A 17,365-nucleotide genomic window follows, 5' to 3' on the forward strand; every position below is an offset into this window, starting at 1 on the left:
TTGGGTTTTTAGGAAAATCCTAGAACAAAGCTACACAATGTTTACCAAACCACATTATAATGCATTGCTGGCTTGACTTTCCGACCAGGTAGCACAAGTGTTGCAAATTAACTAAAAATGGTATTCCTTACAGCCAATTCTTATTCGTTGATTTAACAAGTATTTGTTGGGTGCCCAGTATGTTCAGGGCACGTTGCCAAATTTCCCTGCCAACACTGTTACCCACCCTGGAATAGCCCTCTTAATGTTCAAGCCCAATATAAGATCCAGGCAAGATATGCAGACTCAGAACACAGCACAATCACCCCCAGCTGGGTTTATGGTGGTTTTATTGTTTTCTGGCTCATTGGGTAACTTGGCAACCTGGGATCAGGTGTGCAAAGAACTGAAGGAGACCCATCCAAGAATCAGCTCTCCCAGGGGCTACACTGGGGTGAGGCTTAGCACAGCCTGAAGCCCAAGGTCAGATGCCTAGCATTCCTCCCAGCTGCCCAAAGCTGCCCTCTGCCCCCAGTCCAGCCTGCTCCAGCTCCCTGTCACACTGGGCGAGCTACGGGCAGCAGACTCAGGCCAGCCAGCACCCAGCCACCACGTCCAGGGCTCTCCTCCTTCTCCACGCCCCCTCCTCACGTCCTCACTGCCACACTGTTATCGACAAGAATAAGCACTCCGTGGTAACTTGCCACAGAAATGAAAACTGCTCTGGGGGAAGAAACTGGGAACGTTTTGTCCTGCTGGGTCACAAGAGATTTAAGTTATTCTCCCTACTGGAGGTCTCATTTACACTGGGTGGAAACAACAACAAAATAAAAACCTGTGGAATGGATTGTGCAACAAAAGGAAATAAATGCTGCAGACCCAAACCGCTGGGGGCAAAGAAGAAAGGAGAGGAAGGACACGAAGCCGCCATGAAGAAGAAACTGAGTCCGTGTGCCGGGGGTGCTGGGCACTGGGTGATGCTGGAGGAGGGGGCCAGGGGCCGCCCTCCTGCCGGCTCCTTGAAATGTCCCTGTGCCTGCAACCATGCCTCCCCGTGCCAGGGAACACAGCTCCCCACGCCTCTGCCCACCCCACAAAACGCTGGGCTCAGCTGTGCCACTGCCACCTGGCCAGAGACAACTGTCCCTGATATAAAGCAAGAGCCGGCCAGAGCCACCTGCCCAGCGGGCCTGTGATCACAGCAGACGCTCCCAATATTTCACCTCTTTCCTCCTCCTTCGGAACTCTATCTCAAAGTTATTTCCTCAGGGATGCTTCCTCGAATCCCCTAGATTCATTCTTTCACTCAACAAATATCTACTGAATGAATTTACTGAGTGGCCCCCAAGGGTAAGGTGCCCTTCCACAGCAGACGCCTTCCCCTCTTTAACAATAATGATGGTAATTAAGTACTTACATAATTATTTCTTAGGGTCCAGTTCCCACCCCAAACCACCAGTCCTTCCAGAATACTGAGCTACATGAGAACAGGAGCCACACCTGTCTGGCTGACTCTGCTGCATCCCACCGTCAGTGCCTCCCAGGTGTCAGGCCATATTGAATGAATGAGCGAACATATGTGTGAGCAAACGGTCAGAGACACTCTTTTTATCATGTAAGTCCTCAAAAATCCAGTACTTATTTTATCCTTACAGCAGATGTCAAATTGGACAAGCCTCATTTCAAGTGCTCATAGCCACACGTGGTTACCATACGGGACAGTGCAAGGCTGGGCTCCACCAGGGCCTTACCAGTGTACTTGTTTGCTGGGAAAGTAGGAGAACATTTAAGCTCTGCTACACCGGGAGACAACACATCCCTTATGCTTCTTTCTGGTCGTTAGATGGCCCGAGTCCAATCCTATCTCTGCCACTTACTACTTGCACGACCTGGGCAAGTTATGTGACCTCCCTGTGCCTCAGTTCCCTCTTCTATAAAGTGGGGGTATTTTCATAACAGTACGTTATGGGAGAGATGGCAGGAGCAATGAGTTAAGACCCCTCAGCCCTTAGCACACTGCCTGTCTCATAGTAAGTACGCGATAGCATCAGCCATTTAATATCTTATTATATGTTTACATCATGTACAGATATTCATGCTCCACTTCCTGCCACACGAGATGGGAGGTAGCTCCAGTCACCACACATTCCGTGGTTACAACAAAAGAAGAACCAGTATCCATTTTAGAATTACATTCTGAGCATATCTGTCACCGACAAAGACCCCTGGGTTCTCCAAGGAAAAGCAAGACGGAATCTAGGTGATAAGATAAGGTCTAACCTCTTCCTTTGTGCTTCATGTAGTTTCCCTTGTTCTTAGGGTGCCGCATCCACAGGCCTCGCACCTGGCCCTTCAGACCGGCGTTCCTGGTGCAGCACGGCTGCGCCGTCCCCTCAGCTCCAGGCTCTGCGCAGAAACACTGCAACCAGCGCTCAGTTCAAGATGGCGGCGGTGGCGGGCCGTGTGCAGAGCCGCTGCTCTCGGCGCTGCGACCTGGAGGCGGAGCCGAAGCAGCTGCACCAGATCCCACAAGAGCTCCGCCTCCTCCCCCACTGCCGAGATCCCTAGAAAGCAGCCCCGCCCACAGTCTTTACGGGAGAGCGTGTGCTCTGCAGCCGGAGCTCACACCTCTCTGTTCTTTGATCAAAGAATAAAACTCTTTTGCTTCCAAATGGAAGAACTCAGTCTCGTTCTATTGGTTTGAGCAACACTGGGCAGAAGGACCCTTCTTAGGGACCAACTCGGGAGGGTCAGTAACATGTTCTTTCGTGGGTACTGCAAGATATATCTTAACAAATGAGACTGATGATGGATGTACGGGTTGTACAGGCTAGTAAAAACTGTAAATGTACATAGAGCAGAGAATTTAGACGCGGCCATGGCACACATTATCACTGGTGAGAATGGGAAGTACTCGTTTAAATAAAAATCTTTGTGCAACTTTGTACAAGGTGTTTTAATGTGGTTCTCCCATCTGTTAAACTCAAATTCCATTGTACAGGACAGACAAGCTGTGTCCTTTCCAATCCAGCACAGCAAGAAAATGACATTTACATTTGATTTCCTGTCTGGGGCATAAGGTCGGCTCCAGAAAGCTGAGCATTCAGCAGGTTCCAGATGCAGGGCAAATGCTGGAACCATGACTGCTGTCATCGTGGCCCCAGGGCAGGGGGATGCCACATGTGGAATGAGGTAATAGTACCTACCTTGCAGGAACACTGGGAATATTTAATTGAAATATTATGAGTGACAGTGCTTGACCCAAAGTAGGCATTTGATAAATGTCCTTAGGGAAACACAATCTAATGTCTGGGTCTTCTAATGATGCCACAATCTCATTAAAAAGACTTCTGTATTGAACTAAAAATATGTTCTAATTCTGCCCTTTTTGACTATACAGAATGAGTCTAATTCCTCCTCCAGAAAGCCCTCAAACATATGAGGGTGACCTTTCATGCCCTCCCCACCAAACTTCTCTTTTCCAGCCAAACATCCTCAGGTTCCTCCAATAAGACAAGAATTTGTTGTCTTCAAAGTAACTAGAAGCATCTGGGCTCCAGTGGATCCCAAGACACATCTCAGCACCAATAACATGCCAATAGCCCTGCAGGATCCCCAACTTGGTCTTGTGGGATATGGATAAAGTTAACCTCATGGTTAAGCCTAATGCTTTCTTCATCATATAAAATTCAGGGAACATTCTGCATATGCTCTCCCCAGCCCCAGCCCTGACTGCAGATGCTGCTTTGTTTGAAAGAGCCCATTTTAGGACTAATACACTCTTCACAGTTGAAATCCAGTCCCGAACCTTTAAAGTGACATTTATTGTGGTCTTGGGAAAGGTTCGGTGGAGGTGAGAAGTGACAGCTGAGGGTGATAAATCAAATGCAGCTCAGTTTTCATTTAAGGGCAAACTATCATCCCGCCAGCCTGTCTCAGTCATCATGCAGCTCTGGCAGCTTGTGACTTCTCACGTACATGGTAAACAGAACACTGAATGGTGACAATTTCTTCAACTGCTAGGATGAGCCGTCGGCTTCTGTTCTCTGCTCAAACTTGACATCTTAAGCTGCTGGTTAGAGGACAGGCATGTTAAAAACTTTTCAGGACTAATCATAATCATAAAGCCTCTTTTAGAAAGGATGCTGCTTGTACAGCATGTTCACAGCACGCCTTGTCTGCTCTGCTTCCTAAAGCGCTGAACTGAAGGTTGTAATACTCTAGCACTGACTGTCCAGTACAGCAGTCACTAGCCACATGAGAACGCTGAGCATTTGAAATCTGGCTAGCTTGACTTGAGATGTGATGTAAGTATAAAATAATACAGGATTTCAAAAATTTAGTACAAAAAATTGTAAAATATCTTATTTCTAATCATATGTATTGATTTTATGTTGAACTGATAATGTTTTGGATATATTGGATTAAACTAAATAATTATTAAAATTAATTTCACCTCTTTCTTTTTACTTTTTTTTCAATGTGGCTACTAGAAAATTTTAAGTTACATATGCAATTTGTAATGTGGCTCCATTACACTTCAGTTGAACAGCGCTAGTCTGGAAGGCAAGGTGGGAGCTGGAAACCCCTCATTTCTCTGGCTCTTCCTCTGGGTTCAGACTTAGGAGAAAGGAACCTACTTCAGAAACCATCACTCGCTTTACTATTTATTGGTTAGACTACAGCAGTGGTCCTCAAACTTCAGTGAACATAAATGCTATGGACTGAACTGCATTACCCCAAGATTCATACGTTGAAGCCTAACCCTCCCTGTATTGGAGATAAGGCCTTTAAGGGGGTGATTAAGGTTAAATGAGGTCACAAGGGTGGAGCCCTGATCCAATAAAACTGATACTCCTGGGTATATATTCAAAAAAACCAAAAACACTAATTCAAAAAGATACACACACACCCTAATGTTCATAGCAGCATTATTTACAAGAGCCTAGAAATGGAAGCAACCTAAGCATTCATCAACAGATGAATGGATGAAGATTACACACACACACACACACACACACACACACACACACTCAGCCATAAAAAAGAGTGAAATTTTGCCACTTGCAGCGACATGGATGGACTTGGAGGGTATAATTCTAAATAAAATAAGTCAGAAGGAGAAAGACAAATACTGTGTGATATCACTTATATGTGGATTCTAAGAAATACAACAAACTAGTGAATATAATAAAAAAGAAGCAGACTCGCAGATATAGAGAACAAGCTAGTGGTTACCAGTGGGGGAGTGGGAGGTACAAACTATTAGGTATAAAATAAGCTACAAAGATATATTGTACAATAGGGGGAATATAGCCAATATTTTATCAAAACTATAAATGGAGTATAACCCTTAAAAACTGTGAATCACTATATTGTACACCTGTAACTTATATAATATTGTACACCAACTATACTTCAATAACAAAAAAAAGAAGAGGAGGAAACACCAGCGCTCTCTCTCCACCATGTGAGGACACAGGGAGAAGGTAGCCATCTACAAGCCAGGAAGAGAGACTGCACCGGAAACTAAACCCTGATGGAACCCTGATCTTAGATTTTCCAGACTCCAGAACTGTGAGAAAATACATTTCTGTTGTTTTAAGCCAGCAAGCCTGTGGCATTTTGTTATGGCAGCTTGAACAGACTAAGGCAATAAGCATCACCTGCGGAGCTTTTTAGACATACAGGTTGTTGTTGTTTCTATTCCTGAAAGAGGCTGACTATTGATCTGAGACAGGCCTGGAAATCTGCCCTTCTTTAACAAGCACTCTAAGCATTCTATGTGTATTTTGAGGTACCCTGGAGCAAAAGAAACATCATTATCTGGACTCCTGTTGGCGCCGTTTGCAGAAGGAGTTGGTGGGCAAGAACTGAATTCCTAGTTCTACCACTCCAGCAGTGGTAGCCAAATTAATTTGATCGTGAGCGTCCCCTTTTGGTAAAGCATTTTTGAGCATGCAACCGGCTGAGCACTATACTTTGTGATAAATTACATATGCCCAAACTATAAACCATATGCTGAATATTAGCAAAGTTAATATTTACATAAAAATACAGGTATGAAGTTACGCTGTTTTCTTTTTGGATCCCAGTGGATCACCTTCAGCCTGTGGAGGCCTCTCATCAAACAAGTTATAACACTTTATATGCTACATGAAGTCCTGGCTTTTGCCCATGCTGCTCCCATTTTGCCATCTCTGCACTTAGAATATGCCTATTCCTCAGGCTTCAGCTCGTAAATCTCCTCGGAACCGCTCTTCCTTCTTTCTCCTCCCCCTCCTACAGACAGCATTTCAGCCCCTCTTTGCGGCACATCTATGGACTCACCACACTGAATTGCAAATATTTGTTTAACCTGTCATCTCCCTGGGGGCATGGACTGTGCTTTATTTATCTGTTTCGCCTGTACCTTGCACACAGCTCCTGGCACAAGGTATGCATTTTTTTTAATGTTTGTAAAATGAGCAAACCAGTGAATGAGACTACAATTAATCAATACTTTCAGCAAGTCACTGGCCCTTCTCTGTGGAAGCAGAATCACCGTAGTTTATGTGAGAAATAACCCACATAAAGGAGTGCAGTGAGAAGCTATCTGAAGCCATGCTGGGCTTTAAGTTTGGGTTTACAAAAGCACGTATGATTCACACCAAGCTGAGGATGAAAGCAAAGTGAACAGCCTAAACCACTCACAGCATAAAGAGCAGAGAAGGTTTGGGGGGTTTTGTTACTGCTATTTTTAATTGTTTGTCTTAAGGTCAGGATCCTCCTGGCAAAGTAATAATGGATGGCTTGTGAGAGATCTCAGTGCATCTTTGCGGGGCAAGACAAAGATGGATGGGGAATGAGAGGGCTTGTAGAGGCAATATCATCTGTGAGCTACATCCAGGTCTGCACCTGCACAAAATGAAGCAGTCACTTGGTCCAAGCCTCAGAAACGTTACAGCTAAAAGTATCACCTTTGGAAATTTAAACCTGACTTGGGTGTGTAATAGCAAGTGTCCTCCGTCTGTGAAGTCTAAAGCCTCATTAGTTAGAAGTTTGTTTCCCCCATTCCTTCACGTGCATCGTGCTGTCTCTGTCCCCAAGCTTCCCCTGTCAGGGAGTCGTCATGGGCGGCAGCAGTACCCTGGCTGGAAGAATTCTCTGGGTGCTCTCTCACATGCGCTGGGGCCCATAGGAGAAGAGAAATGCTGTGCCACTTCCCTGTTTACATAACAGCTTTTCCTCTCAGCAGGAACTTGAAAGAAACAAAGTTGTACATAATCGGTTTATCTTCTCAGACCCACTTACAAGGATTGACCCTGTGATATACTGAAAAGTAAAATACATGTCTGTATATGAATCACTTTTCAAGGTGATTAACAAGCAACATTACCAGTAGAAAGGTTTCTATATTGTTCCCCTAAGAGTAGGGTTGCCATATTTAGCAAATAAAAATATAGGACGCCTGGTTAAATTTGAATTTCAGATAGGCAATGAATAATTTTCTGGTATAAACATATATTGCACATGTCCTGCATTTTATCTGGCAACCCTACCCAAAGGGGAAAAAAATCTCTTCATAACCCTCATGGGGAAAATTTCTCTTTCTGTGACTCTGGAAATGTTTCCCACTAGCTGAGAGGTGTATGTTAATAAAAACATACGTCTGAAAGCTAAGATATCTAAATTCTCTTCTAGTTCATGCTCTCATTGATTCATCAATGTTTCATCCCAAATACTGAGGTATGACTCTCCTGGGAGCGTGTTTCCTTTGTAACATAGCAGGTTTCTAAAGATCAAATATGTTACCTGACGGGAGGAACCCTAATGGAGGGAATTTCATGTAACAGTGGCAGATACATGGTACTCAAGAAGGACTTTCTGTCCTAGCTAAGCCTTCAAAATGTAGTTACCACTTCTACCTATGTTTAAAGGCTGTCCTGCATCTAACTTGTTGTTGTTCATTTATTATTACATCTTGTGCCTGCTTCCAAAATGGAAGTAATTTGCAGTGAAAAAGAATAAAAATCACCCAAAGTAAATATCATGTGAGGACTGAGCTTCCTGGAAGCCAAGGCAGAAAATAAAATGCAGCACTTTATATACCTCTCACTGTTGGGTAAACAGCACTGTTGGCTTCTCAGAAGAAACAAAGTTCTTCCTGGCATTAAATGCCGACACGCATGTGCATGTATGCATGCATACGTGCAAAAATGTGCATGTCCAGATGCCCCTTCAGAACTGTCCTTCCAGAACTTTCAAAGTTATTTGATAAGAATTCTGCAACAGAGATCAAGACTCTGCCCATAAATTTAAAGTCCTTTTATTGGGAGTTACCTCTTCAGGAAGGAGGGTACTAGCATAGTGTAAATGCAAAGCAGGGGGAAGATAAAAAACTGGCTGAGCTTGGTCACAAATGTGAAAGTAGACTTTCACACGTGAAAAACACTATAGAGCCTGAATACGGCTCTCCACAAAGTGTTCTTCATTATTATTATTCATTAGTGTGAACATGTGGCTTGTTTTCAATTATTCCGTATTGAAGCTAGGGAGACAAGACGATGAAGTTCCAAGACAACGTTAAATTACCAGGGCCTCTTATTACAAAGCAGCATTTTTCTTTTCAGGGTTATGTACCACCCTTTTTCTTATTCATTACTAATGCAACATCAAGCTGTGAACTTCTACAAGACTGAAAATAATTCATGCAACCAATCTTCTTTAACAAACTAATCATCTTGTTCCTTCAGGAAGTACAAGATATGGAACACTGGTGATGATTATGAAAAATAACAGTATTTATAAGAACCCACCATGCTCCACGCTATAGCTAAGGAAACTTTACCTGTGTTTAATGATCTTGCCACTAATACTCTCATGGAGATGGGGCCTGTCATATCATTTTAGGACGGAAGTTCTCAAACACACTGTTCTCAGAATGCCTTTATACTCTTACCAAAATTATTAAGTACCCCAAAGAGCTATTGTTTAGATGTATTATAAAGATAAATATAATATGTTGCTATATTAGAAATTAAGGCTGAAAAAAATTAAATATCTATTTGTTAACCTTACTAAGAAAAAATCTAATACATGTTAATATTTTTATCAAACACAGCTATGTTTTCCAAAACAAAAACATTAGTGAGGAGAGTGGTATTACTATACATTTTTGCAAATCTCTTTAATGCCTGGATAGCTGGATTCTCATATCTGCTTCTGTGTTCAATCTGTTCCAATGTCACATGTTACATGACATCTGGAAAAAACCCCTGTACACTCATGAGAGAATGAGAGTTTAAAAAAGGAGTTAGGGGGGCTTCCCTGGTGGTGCAGTGGTTGAGGGTCCGCCTGCCAATGCAGGGGACGTGGGTTCATGCCCGGGTCCTGGAAGATCCCACATGCCGCAGAGCGGCTGGGCCCGTGAGCCATGGCCACTGGGCCTGTGCATCCGGAGCCTGTGCTCCGCGATGGGAGAGGCCACAACAGTGAGAGGCCCACGTACTGCAAAAAAAAAAAAAAAAAAAAAAAGGAGATAGGGAGGGAGATGCAAGAGGGAGGAGATATGGGGATATACATATAGCTGATTCACTCTGTTATAAAGCAGAAACTAACACACCATTGTAAAGCAATTATACTCCAATAAAGATGTTAAAAATAAAAAGGAGATAACAACTTAGTATTATTATTAAAATAGTTTTGTCTTCACAGACCCCCCTGAGAGTGTTTCACGGGACTATTAGGGTTCCCTCAACATATTTTGAGAACTGCTGTATTTGGATAAGACTGACTCCCATAAAAGCAAAATTAAGTTTACTATCTAGTGAAGAAAGCACTAGAATTACAAGAGTAAAAGTTCCATTCTACATATATAAGCTAAACAGAAGTATAAAACACAGTATCTATTTTAAGGGGCTTGAAATTTATTTTGCAATAGAGTAGTGGGGTATATTGCATTACTCTTCAAAATATCAGCTGCTCCTCTTACAAGGAGCACCTAAATGGGCCCACCCAACAGAGACCATCCCTATGGGAAGATAATACTCTTCCCACCCTATTGTGTTCATGTCTGTCCATCTGACTCACTTTAGCCAATGAAATGTGAGTAGAAGTGGCATGTGCTACTTCTGTGCAGAAGCTTTAATGACCATTAATGGATGCTTTAATGGTTAGGTGATTCTTCCATCCCTCATCTCCTCTCCCATGAGACTCACAATGTCCAGGAAAGAGCTGCTTCTTCAGCCTGGGTCCTGAAACGAAGGCAACATGGAGCAGAGCGGCAGTTAATCCGTGCAATGCGGGTAACAAAGCAGTCCACTGAGACTTTTGGAGTTATTTGTTACCACAGCATAACTTAGCCTATGGTGACTGATAAAGGTGGGATAAGATAAGTACAGAAAAACTTATATAGCAAAGAAGTATCATAATAATTATTCCCACTTATTAACCAATATAAAGCAAAGGGAAATCTATGTCAGTATCCTCAATTTTTAAGCAAATATTTAATTAAATGTAACAAGCATTATGGAGTCAGGCTCTATGCTAGACACTGAATGTCCAGTGATGAGTAAGATATGGTCTCAGCATGGAAGGAGGTGGTGGGAAGCACAGCTTTGACACTGGAAGCTTAGCTCTGCTACTCACAACTGTATGACCTTGGGTAAGTTTCTCTGAGCCTTATTTTCTCACCTGTAAGGTGGATATAATAATACCTACTTCAGATGATTGTAAGAATTAAATGATATGATTATGTAAAGTATGTAGCAGATAGCCTAGCATAGTGTGTATTTTCTTTCTTTTTTCTTTTTTTTTTTTTTTTTGCGGTACGTGGGCCTCTCACTGTTGTGGCCTCTCCCGTTGCGGAGCTCCGGACGCACAGGCTCAGCGGCCATGGCTCACGGGCCCAGCCGCTCCGCGGCATGTGGGATCTTCCCAGACCGGGGCACGAACCCGTGTCCCCTGCATCGGCAGGCGGACTCTCAACCACTGTGCCACCAGGGAAGCCCCATAGTGTGTATTTTCAATAAAGACTATTATCCTTCCTCATATGTCTCCCCATCTCCCACCTCCCACTCCTAGATGAGGGTCTTAGGATTCTAAACTTAGCTCTATCTACTGGATTTCTGAGTTACTTTTCTAAATTTTAGTCTCTCCAAAAATAAAAAAATTGCATCTGTACCACATGCATATACATACACACACAAATATATTCATTTAGTCTGTCACTCAACTAATACTTATGAAGTATTATACTCACTTTACAAATAAGAAAACTCAAGCAGTGACAGGTTGAATAACTTCTCCAATGTCATATGTCAGCACATATATATTTAACCTCATTTTCTTAATGGCTGATAATATTCAACAGTATTTATAGATTACAATTCACTTAACTATCCCCTCTTTGATGGATATTTGTAAGACGTGTTATGTGTTTACTATCACAACAAAGAAACATCCTTATACAAATATTTCTTTATACACATGTAACTACATTTTAGTATAAATTCTTAGAATTGGATCGCCAGGTCAAAGAGCATAGAAATTTAAATTCTGATAGGTACTGTGAAATTGCTTTTTAGAAAGTCTTTGCCAGTTTATACTCCTGCCCTCGAGGAATGAACGTGCCGTTTCTTCAGAGCCTTATCTACACTATCCACTAAACCTTCAACAGCTTGTGTCTCTGGGTCTGGTTGATGTTCCCAAGAATACTCTCACTGGGCACTGTTCAGGAAAGCTGCTGAACGGAGAGGACCCGTATTTTCGTGCCTGGTGGGTTAATGCTTTCTTCTCTGCTTTCACACACAATGCATTTGGGACATCTGGCTGCAAGTAGGCTTTGATCCGCTCTGAACTACACAAGAATAATTCATCTATCTGAAAGGTAACTTGTATATTGATCCAGAAACATTGCAGGAGTGCAGCTTTTTCATTGACTAGTTGATAATGGGTCATTTCATTTTTATCTACTTCTGACTTCTCTGTCTAACTCAGATTTAAAAACTAGGTAACCCTGAGCACATAATTCACCTCAGTGGAAAGCATTTTGCCTGCCAATTCACATTAGCTCAAAAAGTGACCCTGCAAACCGCTAAGTCCTTCAGAGCAATACATTTTAGAGATGGCTCTTCCAACCTGCCTTATTCTTGTTTAATATCTGGACAACACACTAAGGGAGCATTCAGTTTGAGGCAAATTGCATCTCGTATCTTCTTGGAATGAGGCAAAAGCAAATTTAAAACATCTTTCAATGAAGTGAGCCCACATTGACAAGAGTCCATATATTTGCTTCCATTGTATGTTCTTAGCTAATTTACAACTACATTCATTGAATTAATAATGATCAGCTGGATTCACAGAGGCCTGATACCCAGGGCTCCATTCAGGGGCTGCTGGCCTGATATTTAAATATTTATTGATGATAATTGGGTGACAGACAGGGATAGGCTCAGCCAGAAATAAATTCAATCTGCTTGCACAAGCATCCTAGCCAAGAGTCCTCCTTAGGCCACATAGATACAATACCAAGAGAAATGGGAGGTGAAAAGAACATTGAAGGTATGTGAAAACTAAGAAATTGAGTCTTATGATTGCTTTGTTTAGTTAAAGGTAAAGGTAAACTCCTTAAACATTTTTTTTAACCAAATTGCCAACAAAAAGAAGAGAATGTGGAATTCAACACTGCTCTCCTGGATTCTGAATATTTCCTCCCACTTTAAAAAACATTTGAGGGCTTCCCTGGTGGCGCAGTGGTTGAGAGTCCGCCTGCCGATGCAGGGGACACGGGTTCGTGCCCCGGTCCAGGAAGATCCCACATGCCGCGGAACAGCTGGGCCCGTGAGCCATGGCCGCTGAGCCTGTGCATCCGGAGCCTGTGCTCCGCAACGGGAGAGGCCACAGCAGTGAGAGGACCGCGTACCCAAAAAAAAAAAAACAAAACATTTGAGTGCTACTAGGCACTAGGCATTAGATCTGTATAGAGACTAAAAGGAGACCCAAAGGAAAAAAAATGAAAGAGGTAGAAGGTAGAGGAAGAAAAGGTAAGAGAGGGAAAAGAAGTTGATCAGAAAGAAAACACTGGAAAAAAATGATAAAAGATCCTTTTCAACCCATGACCTACCTTATTAGCACTTAGAAACATTTAGTCATTATTCTCCCCCCCACACACACACAAGATGATTCAGCCTGCTGCCTCTACTTGACAAATAGGAATATTACAGATAATTTAGCTCTCAGTGTTAATCACCTTACTGGAGCATGTATTAGTCAAGATATGCCAGGTTATGCTGCAGTAACAAAGAAACTCAAAACCTTAATGACCAAAAACTACAAAGGTTATTTCATGCTCTCACCGCATGTCCATCTCAAGTTGCAGGGCATTCTGCTCATCAGAGTCACCCAAGGACACAGGCTGACAGAGCAGCCAATGGCCCCTGCAGAAGGAGAATCTTGCATTGGCAATTAAATGATCTGGCCTGGAAGGAAACAGCACTGATGACCACCACAGGGGACATGCTCAAGACAGGTGTGGCTCTGAAGCCCTTCTCTGCTTCTAACTAACCCCGTGAACTTGAACACATCATTTAAACTCTTGGAGACTCAGATTCCTTAACTGAAAAATGGAAATAATACAACTTACTCATGAAGTTGCTATAAAGAATAAATGAGATGATAAATATGCAGAACCTAGCACATACTGGGGGCTCCATGAATGCTCGGCTCTTGGTTCTTACCACATTAAAAGACTTCCAAAGAGCCCAGTGTGCTTTTACTCTCTTGCACTACATTATACACGAGATTCTTTAAAATATATATTAAACCACAATACATAACGTATTTTAAGGCTCTCATGGCCACCTACTGTGGTTTCCAACAGCTCAGTTTTGTACATGGGGAAAGGTGACCTGGAGGTGATTGAAGAATTCAGCCAAAGTTGTTCCATAGTCAAGAAGGAGCAACAACCATCTTTGTGTCTCCTGACGCCCACTGCAATCTCCATCTCACTGCTACGCCTGACCTACTGTGCGTGGGGGCAAGAAGGGAAAACAATATACCTCACCCCAGAGAGCATCTTTGGCAGCAAGCTTTTAGAGAACAAGCGGGTAAGTCAAAAGGTTACTTTCTATTCATATGCAGTGATTACTCTTCACTGTATTTCCCATAATAGCCAAGGAAAGCTAAAGAGATTAAAAAAAAATGATTACAATTATAATAACCATAATAATGGCTAACATTGACTAAGAACTTACTCCATGCCAGGTCCTATTCTACAAACTTTTAGAAGATTCTCTCATTTAATCCTCACACTAACACTAGGAAGTAGGTGGTAATATTACCCCATTTTGCAAGCGAGAGAACTGAGGCCCCATGAGGTGAAGCATCTTGCCCAGGGCATCCTAAACAGTAAGCGGTAGTCAGCAGTCAAGCCCAGACAATTTTATTCTGAATCCCATCGTCTTAGCTTCCCCACTATGGTTCTAATTCATATACAGTCACTATTTTGAAATCTTGCTTACCAGGAAAAGGGAATGGTGGCTGATGGAATTGCTCCATAAGTTCAAGGGCTAAGAACTGTAGGTTCATTCAGACATTCTGTTGTATTCTTGTCCGTCATTATACTCAGCATCTCCCTAGCATCAGACAATTAAACAGATAAGTTCTTGAACATGTAAAGAAAGAGTAAGAGAGGCAGATCGGAGCACAGAGAAGATGATCTTTACCAAACATGTGAACATCAAATTCATCATCATTAATTGAAGAAAATTCAAATTGATGTTCTTCCTGTGCTAGTCAACAACATCCCAGACATAAAGAAAGCTCATTATTTTAACTTCATCAGCCCCTTAACACAAGATATGCATGCCAGATTCTGAATATTGAACCTCATTGCACCACTGCCTTTTTATAAACCAAGGAAGATAGTTCATGGAACAAAGTCCTTTAGGAAAGTGTCACAGGGTGGAAGAAGGAGAGGGAATTCACACTTATCTCCAGGGAGAAGGGGGGACCCCATGGAAGGAGCAGGCTAGCTCCCTCAGTCCTGACAGGTACTATTTCAGTGTTATGGGACCAATAAATGGAGAGAGAATTAGTACCTATTATTTTAATACTCAGCTAAAAGAAATTTTTAAATTCCGTATCTATGAATTTTCAGGGGGAACCAAGTAGTCTGCACTAACCCCAAAATGTCACAGCTAACGCTCTGTCAAACAAAACAAATCTCTCTCCACATAAAGACAACAATATTAAATGAAATTCTCTGTGTGTTTTTAAATGCATAACCAATTAGGAATCACTCAGTAATGAACTAATAGAACTTACAAGGTTCCCCTTTCTGATTTTGCAGAAATATTTGGAAATTAATGGGATGTGATTTATCAGACTAAGCTCACAAGCTATTTCCAAGTCCTTGTTCTTTTTCCTCTCACATGACAAAGTGGGCTGCAACTAACAATTTCTGTAGTCACAGTGTATGATCACTATTGCTAAGTGGAAGTTGTAGGGGTAATAACAGCAGTTGGCCAGGGTAGGTTAGGATGGCAAACAAGGCCTTGTCAGTCAGTGCCCCTCAGATCACATACTTCCACCTGCCCCACATCTCCTTAGCTGTGTTTGTTGAGAAAGATTTAGCCTCAGCGAGCTGGTGAATGGTCCATGACATGCTCAGGCAACAGGGATCAGAAACATACAAGCATTGAAAACTTTTTGGCGAAGTAGAGGTCAATCCAAATACATAGGCCCTAAAGCAAAAGTTATCAGTTTGTTATCAGTGACTTTAAAATCAAATAGAACAGACCAGTTTCACTGCACCAAGAGAGGGTCAAGGTAACCCCAAAGGAAGCCCTTTGGCTTTTTGACTGTCAAGGAGCCTTGATTCAGAAATGATGGAGGAGGGCTTCCCTGGTGGCGCAGTGGTTAAGAATCCGCCTGCCAATGCAGGGGACACAGGTTCGAGCCCTGGTCTGGGAAGATCCCACATGCCGCAGAGCAACTAAGCCCGTGCGCCACAACTACTGAGCCTGCGCTCTAAAGCCCGCGAGCCACAACTACAGAGCCCGCATGCCTAGAGCCCGTGCTCCACAACAAGAGAAGCCACCGCAATGAGAAGCCTGCGCACCGCAACGAAGAGTAGCCCCCGCTCACCACAACTAGAGAAAGCCCGCGTGCAGCAACGAAGACCCAACACAGCCATAAAAATAAAAATTAAAACATTAAAAAAATAGAAATGATGGAGGACTTCTGCTTAAGTCCTGAGCAGACTTGCAGCTCACAAGGCTACAAGTCTTGTAGTTAAAAAAATTAAAATTAGGGCTTCCCTGGTGGTGCAGGGGTTGAGAGTCCGCCTGCCGATGCAGGGGACACGGGTTCGTGCCCCGGTCCGGGAAGATCCCACATGCCGCGGAGCGGCTGGGCCCATGAGCTGTGGCCGCTGAGCCTGTGCATCCAGAGCCTGCGCTCCGCAACGGGAGAGGCCACAACAGTGAGAGGCCCGCGTACTGCCAAAAATAAAAAATAAAAAAAATTTAAAAAAAAATTAAAATTAAAAAAAAGAAACAATGGAGGACTTCTACTTAAGTCCTGAGCAGACTTGCAGCTCACAAGGCTACAAGTGGCCTTCCTCATACCTTTATGTTTTCTGGGGGCGTGGCACCACCACCATGCACATATCTATGTGCCTGTTATAAGACACAAGTTGTTATTTTCCTCTAGGCAGGAATTAACTATCAAATGACCTTATATAGGAGACATAGCACCTGTACCTTTGATATCCAAAAATGTTTACTTTTCAAACTAATGACGGTACTGTGGTCTTGCCAATCAGCACCAAAATAGATCAGGTCACACTTCATGCTAGCATAGTAGTTTTCCACTGTTCCACAGAGCGCCAGGGTTTCACGGAGGGGCTCCTCCAAGAGAGGAAGCAGGGACGTGAAGGTCAACAGGGTGAAGCATCTCTCCCACCTCCACAGCCATGGTTTCTGCTTTATCTGTTATATCAGAGATACGGTTTTTCACTTGAGGAGGGGTCCGGTTCCTTAAAAAATTTAAAAACCACTATTCTAGAAGATGCCCAGGTTATCAGAATAATGAAATCAGTACGTGCCTCATCCAAGAGAAGCAGCTATGTGTGTATCAGTGTTCTGGGTTTCCAAGGTAAAGTATTTTCCTTTCTCAACAGTGAACAGTAGTTACCCCTCAGAACTCCAGGAAGAACCAGCAACTCTGAGCGCCTCAACAGTCTAAGAGAGCCCCTACTTGATCAACCTGAAGGAAAAAAAAAGCCATGTAGGGGAAGAAGAGATACGAATAAAACAAGTTAAAAACAATAGCAAAACAGCAGCACTATGCCACCATGGAAATGCTATATTATTAACTTGCTTCATGGGAATTTACCCAGCCC

The sequence above is a fragment of the Lagenorhynchus albirostris genome, chromosome 1 (assembly GCF_949774975.1).
Source record: "Lagenorhynchus albirostris chromosome 1, mLagAlb1.1, whole genome shotgun sequence".
Lineage (NCBI taxonomy): Eukaryota > Metazoa > Chordata > Mammalia > Artiodactyla > Delphinidae > Lagenorhynchus > Lagenorhynchus albirostris.